General features: G+C 41.3%; 1 protein-coding gene and 1 non-coding gene across 2 annotated transcripts in view; both read left to right on the top strand.

Annotated features, from left to right (window-relative positions):
* Pde6d (phosphodiesterase 6D) overlaps window positions 1-11,742 on the top strand; it is a 47,926-nt gene that overhangs the window by 29,180 nt on the left and 7,004 nt on the right. The gene's annotated exons all lie outside the window — the stretch shown is intronic.
* On the top strand, window positions 2,045-2,151 carry LOC116089704. Its single transcript, XR_004118450.1, has one exon. It is a non-coding gene; the product is annotated as a U6 spliceosomal RNA (small nuclear RNA).

Raw genomic sequence — 11,742 nt, 5'->3', positions numbered from 1 at the left:
ATATTGCAGTATCTTTTGGGTATATGCCCAGTAGTGGTATGGCTGGGTCCTCCGGTAGAGCTATGTCTCACTGGCTTTTCTACCCCAATTTTCTAAAGTCTTCCACAGTCTTCCCAAAAACAACATGGTCAGGTCTGTCACAACAATAGCTCATAATCCTGGTGCCAATATCTGGTTTTGGATTACTATTGCTGTGATGAAGCACCATAACCAGAAGCAACTTGGGAAGGAAAGATTTATTTAGCTTACACTTCCACATCATACACGGTTCATCATTGAAAGAAGGCAGAGCAGGGCAGGGACCTGGAGGCAGGAACTGATACAGCGGCCACAAAGGGGTGCTGCTTACTAGCTCGCTCTTAATGGCTCCAGCCTTTCTTTCTTATAGAACCCAGGTCCACTGCCTAGAGTCGCCCTGCCCACCATGGGCTGGGCCCTCCCCCATCAATCACTAAGAAAATACCCTAAAGCCCTATCTTGTGGAGGCAACTTCTCAGTTGAGGTTCTTCTTTGTAGCCCAGACTGGCCCTAAACAAACAACCCTGCCTCAGCCTCCCAAATACTAGAATTAAAGGCAAGCACGACTACACCCCACTCAGAGTAATACTTAATGTCTTACTTGGGCATAATTGGACCACCAAGATGGCTCAGTGGGTAAAGCCTGACCAGAATTCCATCCCCAGAAACCACATTGTAGAACAAGAGAAGCAACTTCCACAAGTCATCATTGAACTCCACATGAGTACCCACACACACATACACAAATCAAATAAATATAATTGAAATGTTTTAAATAGGGCATAAGTTTTAGAAGTTATGACCTAGGAGCTGGAGAAATAGCTGAGCAATTAAGGCACACGCTGATCTTGCAGAGAATTTGAGTTCAGTTCCTGGCACGCATGTCAGGCAACTGAGAGCCACCTTTAACTTTGCCTCCAGGGGATCCTATGCTGTCTAATAGAGTGAAGGCACTTGCTGCCAAACCTGATGACCTGAATTCAGTCCAGTTCCTAGGACTCACACATCAAGAGGGGGAGAACTAAAACTCCTCCCATCAGTTGTCCTCTGGCTTTCTCATATGCAGCATAGCACTCACACACATAAACGCACAGGGTAAACAAATATAATGAGAAAGCTTTTAGAGATCTGTGTGTATATGTTGAGATACATACATAAGCTTTTGAGTTCCCCAAGGCCAACGTAATAGGACAAAACCCATGACATGACATGCACACCCACACACAAAAATGAAAAAATAGCCGGGCGGTGGTGGCCCACACCTTTAATCCCAGCACTTGGGAGGCAGAGGCAGGTGGATTTCTGAGTTCGAGGCCAGCCTGGTCTACAGAGTGAGTTCCAGGACAGCCAAGGCTACACAGAGAAACCCTGTCTTGAAAAAAACAAAACAAAAACCAAAAAAAGTGAAAAAATAAAAGCAGTTAAGGTGTACTGGAATATTTTGTACATTCGGGCTACTCTAATGAAGTTCCACAGTTCTGTGTCTTATACCCAACAGAAGTGTCTGTGTTCGGGAAGCCAGAGCTCTGAGACAGTACCAGAATAGTTGACTTCTGGATTGCACTCTCCTCAGTTTGGGTCTTCATATGGTGGACGGACAGGGAGAGTTCTCTGAGGTCCCTTTATAAGGAGCAAAGCCTTATAAAGCCTCATGGGTGCACCACTCTCATGACCTACTCACCTAACACTATCATGTTAGGAGTCAAAGTTTTAACCTTTGAATTTGATGGGACCACAGACCAGTGTAAGAAATAAAGATGGGATGGAGAGATATCTCAGCTTAAGAGCACTGGCTGCTCTTCCAGAGGACCCAGGTTCTGTTCCCAGAACCCACATGGAGGTTCACAGCTGACTGTAACTCCAGTTCCAAGGATTCGACACCCTCTTCTGGCCTCATTGGGCACCTCACACTCTTCTCTTGGCACACTTACATATGCACAGGCAAAACACTCATACACAAGATAGAAATAAAATCTTTGTTGTTTTAAATCTGTTAGAGATATTTAAGGAGAAAAACTAACCTCATGTGCTCGCTTCGGCAGCACATATACTAAAATTGGAACGATACAGAGAAGATTAGCATGGCCCCTGCGCAAGGATGACACACAAATTCATGAAGCGTTCCATATTTAAAAAAAAAAAAAAAACTAACCTCATGCTCCTGGTTTGGACTCCATCTCTAGTATAGTACCTTAGAATATGAAGGCAGCAAGTAGTGCTTACATTTATTCATTGAACAGAGAATTGCCTTTTTTAAAAAAGGTTTATTTATCTACTTTATGTATGTGAGTATACTGTAGCTATACAGATGGTTGTAAGCCTTCATGTGGTTGTTGGGAGTTGAATTTTTAGGACCTCTGCTCGCTCCAGTCAGCCCTGCTCACTCCAGTCAACTCTGTTCTCTTGGTCCCTGCTTGCTCTGGCCCAAAGATTTATTTATTATTACACATAAGTACGCTGTAACTGTCTTCAGACTTGCCAAAAGAAGATGTCAGATCTCATGGGTGGTTGTGAGCCACCATGTGGTTGCTGGGATTTGAACTCAGGACCTTCAGAAGAGCAGTCAGTGCTCTTACCTACTAAGCCAACTCGCCAGCCTGGAGAATTGCTTTTTTTTTTTTTTTTTTTTTCTGTTCTTATATTTATTGGGGTGGGGAAGTTTCCATGCCATAGCATGTGTGCAAAGATCAGAGGACAGTTCTGGACTGGAAGGAGTCAGTTCTTTCTTTTCTCCATATAGGTTCCAGTGACTGAACTGAGCTGTCTCACTGGTCTAACATTTTCATTTAGTTTTTGTTTTTATTATTTCCTTTCCTTAGAAAAAAAAGTAACTTTTATTATTTTATATATATGAGCACTTGGCCTGCGTGTATGTCTGTATACCATATGTGTACCTAGTACCCGTGGAGACCAGAGAGGGTGTCAAATTCTCCTGGGATTGGAGTTACACATGTTTGTGAGCATTTGTGTGAGTGCTGGATATCTAACCCAAGTCCTCTACAAAAGCAGCTGTAGATGAGAGTGACAGACAGGATGGAAATTAATACATGAGCAATATAAAGGACACTAGTAGGTTCTCTGGGCATCGCAAGGGACAGAAGCATAAAGCCAAAGCCAAGCACTAGAATCACCTTTCAGTTGCTTTTCTTGAATTAAAAGCTAGAGAGAAAGCAGATGTGTTGGTATATGCTTATTATCTCAGCACTCGTGAGGCAGCTGTCACAAACTCAAGGCTAGCCTGGCCTACCTAGGTCATTCTGGGCTAGTCAGGACTACATAGCAAAAGCCTTTCATTTTCTACTCTCTTGCCCCCCAACAAATAAACATCAGGAAGACAAAATAAGGCAATGTGTGGTGTTAGAGAATCTGAAAATAGTTGATGTTATCTTCTTGTTGGAGAGAGCCTGGTTGATTTGTTGTTTGACTTTTGTTTGTTTTTATTACTGTTATTTTCAGTCATGTGTGTATATGCTGTTGCCTGTTAGATTGCCTGGAGCTGACATCACAGGCAGATTTAAGACAGTCTCTCTTATGTCCTGAAACTTGCTATGTAGACCAGGCTGGCTTAATTCACAGAGATACTCCTGCTTCTGCTGGGATTGAAGGAATGGGCTACCATTCCTGTTCAAAACTTTTTGGGGAATTTTTAATCCTAAATACTTATAGTATCCCACACTTGCATCATGTTATATAATGTATTGATGCTTTTTTAAGTATTGCATGTAATCCTAGCCCAACCTTCAAGGCCCTGGTTTCTTTCGTTTGTATTTACAACCTGAGCTTAGGCTGGCTAAATGACTCTACTCACCTGTTACTGCTGTGTGACAGGTGTTCTACTTGTCTCTCAGCTTTTCCTTATGACTGCACGGTAGCATGCCCTGTGGTCTCCCATCTGTGCCTTCCTGACCCAAATAAAGGCCTGAGACTTTTTATATAAACATTTCCTCTTTTTTAAAAAAAAATCTGTGTGTATAAGGTATTTTGCCCATATGTATGTCTATGTACTGCTTGTATGCCTGATGCCCACAGAAGCCAGAAGAAAGCAATCGGTCCCTGAAACTGAAGTTACAGAGGATTGTGGTAACTAGGTGAAATTGAACCCCAGATCTGGAAGAATTCCCAGTATGCCCTGCTGAGCTGTCTCTCCAGCCACCATTTCCAGTAGATTTAAGCAGATTGCTTACTATTGGAACTCTAGCTGGTGTTATGGTTCATACCTTATAACCCAGCACTCTGGAGACAGAGGTAGGAGGATCATTGTTAAGTTTGAGGCCAGCTTAGTCTGCCTAGCAAAAAAAAAAAAAAAGTGGCACATGTGACTATCTACCAGTTAAGGCTTTCTGAGGAGCTTAACAGCCCTCCCTTGCCCATCCCAAGAACCATATCTACCGAGACAGCCATAGAACGCTTAAAGAGCATAAAATAAACAAAAACATGGAACCTCATCTGCAGGCTTCCTTTTTGTTCTCTTCTGGCCTGACCTGCCTCCATCCTGAGTTGTGGACAGCATTTCTAGATCCATCCTCCCACTCCCCAGCTCCTTGCATTGCATCTTTCTTGTTCCCTGTGTGCGTCTCTCGTTTCTTTTCTCATTCCCTTCTCCAACTTCCCCACTTTCTCTCTTTGTTCTCTTCCCTTTTCCTGGTTTCTCTCGTTCTTTCCTCTACCTGGCCAGTGAGGTTCTGGCGTGTTCAGTCAGTCTGTTTATTATATAGAAAGTGATGTGACTGTTTCCATTTAAAACTAAGACTCCTAGAGCCAGTGTGTCCATCCCAAGATGCCTGTGGTCATTTTGCCTCTTTTAGCTCATTTCCTTCATTCACATCTCTCAAAGAAATGGACCTGGTACCCATTCCTCTAACTCAATGGTTCTCAACCTCCCTAAAGCTGCAACCCTTTAATACAGTTCCTCATGTTGTCGTGACCCCCCAGCCATAAAATTAATTTCATTGATACTTCATAACTGTCATTTTGCTACTGTTATGAATCATAATGTAAATATCTGATATGCAGGATGTCTGATATGTGACCCCAGTGAAAGAGTTTTTCAATCCCCAAAGGGGTCGTGACCCACAGATTGAGAAGCAATGTGCTAACTGGTTTCTCCCAGTCCCTAAGTTTTCCCTTTGCAGTTGGCTACCTTCCTCCACCACTGCCAGATCCTGTATTAGCTCATCTAAATTCTCTTGTTTGTTTGTTTGTTTGCTTGCTTGATTATTTTAGGGATGAGTGTTGTTTCTGCAAGTATGTATGTGCACCACACGTCCAGGCGCCTGTGGAGGCCAAAGAGTGCTTTGGATCACTTGAGCTGAAGTTGCAGATGTTTATGAGCTGCCACGTGGGCTCTGGAGCCTGGCCTCAGCAAGAGCAGGAGTTCTCTTACTGAGCCACTTTTCCAGCCCCCGCAGAGGTACCCTAACATACACACACACAAAAATAATAATTCATAAACCTTCCCTTTGAGCTAAGAGCCTCTCATTCTTTCATGTTATTTGCTTTCTTTTTTTTTAACTTTTATTGCATTATTATGAGAAAAGTTACATGATTTCAATGTATCTGAACTTGTTAACATTTAAAAACATTTTAAGTAAATAGAATTAAATCACATTCTTGTTTCCCTTTCATACCCCAACTTCTCCCATAGGCCCTCCTTCAATACCTACAATATCTTTTTTGTCATATTCCTTAAAATTTATAAAATATTATAACAATAAAAATAAGTATTATAAAAGTTGTTTGATATAAAACAACAATCAATTTAACAGTCATATGTAGATGCTCATCTACAGCAATAGTGAAAATATATTTTTCTCAATATACATTTTAAATAACTCCAAACATATTAACTGTATATTTCAAAATAATACATCACTATTAGTATGCTTTCTTTTTTTATCTTTCTGGAGGCTCAATACTTTGCAAGCTTTGACTTTACTCTGAAGCTTATTATTTTATCATGAAACTTTTTTTTGTTGTTTTTAGTGTGTGTGTGTGTGTGTGTGTGTGTGTGTGTTGGAGGGGAGAGCATGTGGACTACCACAGCATACATGTGACAGTCAGAGGACAACTCCTGAAAGTGGCTTCTCTCCTTCCACCATTTGGGTACCAGGGACAGCTCATCAAGTTTCGTGGCAAGCACCACCACCAACCCTGAAGCTTATTTTTAAAGCTGTTGTACCCTTGCGTGGGAGGCTCCTAATGCCAGAGTCCTCATACCAAGAAGGGGAGACTCCCTCTGCTCATCCTCCTCACAAGCACCAAGGAGCCTTTACAAGAGAGATGACCTGGCTGACCCAGAGCGTGGTGTTTATAAATAGTGTCCAGCACCCCCTCCTTTCAAGCCTGCAGGTCTAATCCTCACTCTAAATTGGAATTGACTTGACCTTTGAGCCTCAAAACTCAGGTCACTTTTCCCTCTGGGAATCCTGCTTAACAGAAACCTGGTAAAGCAAAAATGTTTTGTTTTCCTTGGGTTTTTTTGTTTTGTTTTATTTTTTTGTTTTTTTGAGATAAGGCCTCACAATCAGTTATGCTTCAGCCTCCCCCATGCTAAGATCGCAGAACTGTCAGTCAGTTGCTTGTTGGGGTAGTTCCATCCCCGTCAGTCTGTCTGTCTCTCTGTCCCTCTTCCCACTTCCTCCCTCAATTCTTAGAATGAACCCAGAGAACCCAAGATATTGCGAAGCCAGCCTACTGCCAAACCCCAGCCTCCCTTGTCACTCCTAAAGCTACAGAACCTGAAGGAGCCTTAGTCGCTTCCACTCTACCACCCTTGGATGGGACACTCTTGTGTTGTCTGCTTTCATGTCCTTTATAGTAGATAAAGGCTGACAAGTCCCTATCACTGTGGAATGAAACCCTTCATCTACACACTGAGTTTTCAGATTAGGGGACATTAAAGAACTGGAAGTTGTTGAGATAACCAAGACACTTTTTTTATGTCTTTGAGTGTTTGCCTTCATGTATGTATGTGCACAGCATGTATGAAATGCCTGTGGAGGCCAGAAAAGGGTGCCAGATTCTCTGGGACTGGAGCTGCAGGTAGTTGTTAGCCACCTGTATGTCCAGTTCTGTGATAGTTAATGCCGTCTTTTGACTGCTCTAGGCACTTGCACTTGTATGCACAGGCTCACACAAAACCACACACACACACACCTAATTAAAAACAAGGGGTTAGCCGGGCGGTGGTGGCGCACACCTTTAATCCCAGCACTTGGGAGGCAGAGGCAGGTGGATTTCTGAGTTCGAGGCCAGCCTGGTCTACAGAGTGAGTTCCAGGACAGCCAGGGCTACACAGAGAAACCCTGTCTTGGGGGGGAAAGAAAAAAAAAAAAACAAGGGGTTGGGGAGATCACTCAGATGTTAAGAGCACAGGCCACATCAGGCAGCTTACAACCACCCTTAGATCTAGCCCCAGCAGAGATGCCTTAGGCTTCCGTGCATACCCACACACATACACATAATCTTATTTCTTGGAATTATAATTACACCATTCCCCCTCCTATTCTTCCAAACCCTCCATGTACTTTCCCTTTCCAACTTGCTCTCTTTCAACTCATGACCTCTTTTTTCTTAGTTGTTATGAGAAGGCGTTAATGTAATAGAAATACATCTTTTGCAGCCCACAGTTTTCTTGCTGACCAGGGCCGGGGGCATTTTCTCAGCCAGATGCAGCTTGAGCCGAGACTGTTTCTTTAAGGCTTCTTCTAGCTGTAGCTTTTTGCCAAGAATGCCTTGGCTGCCTTTGAGTCAGGGACTGTAGAGGTAATTGCATTTGTATTTGGTCTTGTCTTTTAACGTACAGACAGTCTGATGTGCACGTTGCTGCATTGGGCACATGGGACACTACGATGAAGTATTGAGTTGCCTTTGCAGAGTAGGCCAAGCAAGACTGTGTCTTCTAAAAATCTGGAGCTTAAGGCATCTGGGCCAAATCTGAGCTCAGAGTTGGTTGACTCAGAGTCGGTTGACGGGGCAACCTTGTCAGCTGTTCCCCTCTAAGATGGAGAAGCTTCTCTAAGCAAGGATAGGTAGGCAGATTTTCACTAGAAGTTCTGACGTGGAAGTTGCATTTAAATTCAGTTACTTAAAATAAAGGGTGGCAGTTTAACTTAGTTGTAGAGTTTCACTTAGCATGTGAAAAGCCCTGGATTCTATCCCCAGAACAATAGTAATCTATTTGAAACTAATTTGAAATGTAGAGCAGAGGAAGTGAACCAAAAAGGTAGAGAAGAACTCATTGTCCCAAAGCTTGGGCAGGCACTTGGGAGAGCTGGTTAGGACTCACACACCCGAGGAGAAAGACAGGCATAACTCTATCTCCTGGCCTAATTACTCAAAAACACCCAGCCTGCCAGGCGACCCGAGCTTATCTGGTGTGTCTTTTGTGTAACAGCAAAATGTAGAACTTCTCTAGGTGAATGTCACCCTTTCACCCTGTGATGTACAGCAGCTGTGCTGTGCAGGGCCTCAGCTGATCTCAGACCAAACAATAGAAGAGTGTGGCAAAGGCCTGCAACAGAAGGCCACACAGCAGGGACGGGCAAGTTGGTACGTCTGCAAGCTCACACAAAGAGCTCTGCCTCAAATGCTTGTGCAGTGCCAGTTTCAGGACCCCAGAACTAAGGTCTCCAATGCCCAGGCCTAGGCCCCGTGCTTGCCTGCCTGCCCCGCCTGTGCATGGGAGAAGAGAGATCCGCAGGTCCAGTGGCTGGGGGGCAGTGCAGGCCATGCCTTCAGAGGAGCTTCCTCAACTGCTCAGCTGCTTCACAGATATTGCTTTATATCTTTTACAGACCACTTTTTTGCTTATTTGCTTATAGCAACAATTTTCTTTGCCAATCATTTAAAAAAAAGTTTTTTTCATTGAATTATTGTGTTGGAGCATTTGGGGGGGGGAATAAAGGTCAGACTAGAGTCTAGTAAATTGCATAATGTAGTGCAATCTTTCCTCACACTCAGTAGGTAGACAAGGTGACCTTGAACATCTGACTTCCCTTAAAAGCACTGGCATTACAGGTCTGTACCTCCATATCTGACTTCTGTTCTGTTTAATTCCTGGTTTGGGAATCTTAGGCCTCTTAGACTATTCTCTAATTCTCCTATCTTTTTTTTTAACTTTTATTGCATTATGATAAGAAGAGTTACATGATTTCAATTTATCTGAATTTGTTAACATTTAAAAACATATTTTAAGTAAATAGAATGAAATCACATTCTTCTTTCCCTTTTGTACCCCAACTTCACCCAGAGACCCCTCCCTTTAATACCTACAATATCTTTTTTGTCACATTCCTTAAAATTTATAAAATATCATAACAATGAAAATGAGTATTATAGGGCTGGAGAGGTGGCTCAGTGGTTAAGAGCACTGACTGCTCTTCTGAACGTCCTGAGTTCAAATCCCAGCAACCACATGGTGGGTCACAACCATCTGTAATGAGATCTGACACCCTCTTTTAGTGTGTCTGAAGGCAGCTACAGTGTACTTAGATATAATAATAAATAAATCTTTGAAAAAAAATGAGTATTATAAAAGTTGTTTGATATAAAACAACAACCAATTTAACAGTCTTATGCAGATGCTTGTCTACAGCAATACTGAAAATACATACGACTTTCTCAATATAAATTTTAAATAACTCCAAACATATTAATTGTATACTTCAAAATAATATATCACTACTAGTATTTTCTTAAATGAACGTAAATATATAAAGTGTTTTTGTTTGTTTTGTATTTAGTAGAGTTTAAAATTTTGGCTCTTACTGTGGTAAAAGCCCAAAATAAGAACAATTTTTAGATATTGGATTTCATCGTAATAAGGCTGTATTTCAGTGACCCTCATATCACCAAAGGATTTTACCTCCATTGTAGCTAAGCTGAGAGTTGACAGTTCTGCTGCACCAAGAAATGAATTGTAGGCACAATTTTTGGATACAGACTTCCTGCTATGGTCAAAACTATTTGACTTGAGTGAGTGACTTTATTCTCAGCCCACAGAGAACAGGTTACATTCACTTAAGAAATGGTGTGTGCATTAAGATGGTGTATCCATAAAGTCATTCACCAACTGTTTCAATGAACAATGGTTCTGCTTGGAGGTGGCACAGACATTAGGTGGGGGTAAGAATTTGGTTCATTAGCTGTGATAATTTGGAAAAGCATTCATCTCAGAGAAAGAATAACTTATAAAGTCCTCTTCTTCAGACTTGATACAAGAGTTACAAACATCAAGCAAAGCATTCAGTCTCACTGTTTGTTGTTCTCTTACAAGCCACCTCCCAAGTTAATTGTCTATATTTCTTTTGGGTATATAAATACTTTTGAGCCGGGCGGTGGTGGCCCACGCCTTTAATCCCAGCACTTGGGAGGCAGAGGCAGGTGGATTTCTGAGTTCGAGGCCAGCCTGGTCTACAGAGTGAGTTCCAGGACAACCAGGGCTATACAGAGAAACCCTGTCTTGAATAAATAAATAAATAAATAAATAAATAAATAAATACTTTTGAAATATATAAGCTGTTCTGAAAACTATAGTATAGTGTAAAAACATGAAATAAACAATACTACTAATAGGCTGAGATAGGAGAAGCAAGATTTCAAGACCCTTATGTTGTACACAGCAAGACATTGTCAGAACAAACAAGCTGAAAGTGTATATAGATTGTACAATATTGGTCCTGTTTCTCCAATTAGTAAATTAGACCATTGCATGACAATCAACAAATTTCTAATTCTTTATATTTTTGTATTTCAATCAATTAGGATATGTTGGTAATATTAATTTTCATATTAAGATATTAAGAAAAAGTAATTGTCACTTCCTGTTGTCTTTGTTGTAAGAGGTAGAATTAGGTTTGTGTGGATTTGTTGAAAGATTACTTTCTTGTTTCTCCTAGAGTGTAGTTTTGCTCCTTATGTTGATGTTTTCCAACTATTATCCTTTGTAGGGCTGGATTTGTGGAAAGATATTGTTTAAATTTTGTTTTGTCATTTATCTTGTGTTTTACATCTATGGTAATTGAGAGTTTTGGTGGGTATAGTAGCCTGGGCTGGCATTTGTGTTCTTGTAGGGTCTGTATGACATCTGCCCAGGATCTTCTAGCTTTCATAGTCTCTGGTGAGAAGTCTGGTATAATTCTGATAGGCCTGCCTTTTTCCTTTTAAAATTCTTTCTTTGTTTAGTGCGTTTGATGTTTTTATTATTAAGTGATGGGAGGAATTTCTTTTCTGGTCCAGTCTATTTGGAGTTCTGTAGGCTTCTTGTATGTTCATGGGCATCTCTTTCTTTAGGTTAGGGAAGTTTTCTTCTATAATTTTGTTGAAGATATTTACTGGCCCATTACCTTGGGAGTCTTCACTCTCTTCTATACCTATTATCCTTAGGTTTGGTCTCCTCATTATGTCCTGGATTTCCTGGATGTCCTGAGTTAGGAGCTTTTTGCTTTTTGCATTTTCTTTGACTGTTATGTCAATGTATTCTATGGTGTCTTCTGCCCCTGAGATTCTCTCTTGTATCTCTTATATTCTGTTGGTGAAGCTTGCATCTATGACTCCTAATTTCTTTCCTAGGTTTTGTATCTCCAGGGTTGTCTCTCTTTCTGACCTCTTTATTGTTTCTATTTCCATTTTTAGATTCTGGATGGTTTTGTTCATCTCCTTCACCTGTTTGATTGTGTTTTCCTGTAGTTCTTTAAGGAATTTTTGTGTTTCCTCTTGAAGGGC

Source organism: Mastomys coucha, unplaced genomic scaffold, assembly GCF_008632895.1.
Source record: "Mastomys coucha isolate ucsf_1 unplaced genomic scaffold, UCSF_Mcou_1 pScaffold14, whole genome shotgun sequence".
Taxonomy (NCBI): Eukaryota; Metazoa; Chordata; class Mammalia; order Rodentia; family Muridae; genus Mastomys; species Mastomys coucha.
The sequence above is the reverse complement of the archived record's forward strand: the minus strand, read 5'-3'. Positions and strand labels throughout refer to the sequence as shown.